At 48.3% G+C, this 515-nt stretch overlaps 1 non-coding gene across 1 annotated transcript; it reads left to right on the top strand.

Annotated features, from left to right (window-relative positions):
• The first annotated feature begins 138 nt into the window (after nucleotides 1-138).
• Nucleotides 139-209, top strand: trnag-gcc (transfer RNA glycine (anticodon GCC)). Its single transcript has one exon. It is a non-coding gene; the product is annotated as a tRNA-Gly (tRNA).
• The last annotated feature ends 306 nt before the right edge of the window (nucleotides 210-515 follow it).

Genomic DNA, 515 nt, shown 5'->3' on the forward strand with positions numbered 1-515 from the left:
ATCCTGACAGTAGTACGTTGTGTTGTTTAGAAGGAACAAAGGGTCCGGATCATTATCACCCCAGCGGTCTGCTCATCCGGTGGGCGACCCGTTCGAGAGCATTGGAATGTAGTCAAACTGCAAGAGCACACATACCAAGCATTGGTGGTTCAGTGGTAGAATTCTCGTCTGCCACGCGGGAGGCCCAGGTCCGATTCCCGGCCAATGCAGCTTGACTGTTTTGTGTATATTCAGCTCTATTTGAGGTAAATGAGTATAAACTCCTTCTGCTTGCAAAACACACATTTTCCCCTCCCGGTTCTGGACGACCGAGGACAGGAACCAAGTGTTTGTTGTTCACATCTTGTCAGAAGTGGTCATATGCGTAGACTTTGCGAACTTGGCCCGCTGGGCCATCCTCACAAATATTCCTTGTGTTGTTTCGTGGCAGTGTTGGGCAGAAACATTGATAACACCCGAGTCGTACCAATTTTTGTTGGACTGGAAAGCCAAGGAGAGGAAACAAACAGTTTTTG

The sequence above is a fragment of the Phyllopteryx taeniolatus genome, unplaced genomic scaffold, assembly GCF_024500385.1.
Source record: "Phyllopteryx taeniolatus isolate TA_2022b unplaced genomic scaffold, UOR_Ptae_1.2 contig_1204, whole genome shotgun sequence".
In the NCBI taxonomy this organism is placed as follows: Eukaryota; Metazoa; Chordata; class Actinopteri; order Syngnathiformes; family Syngnathidae; genus Phyllopteryx; species Phyllopteryx taeniolatus.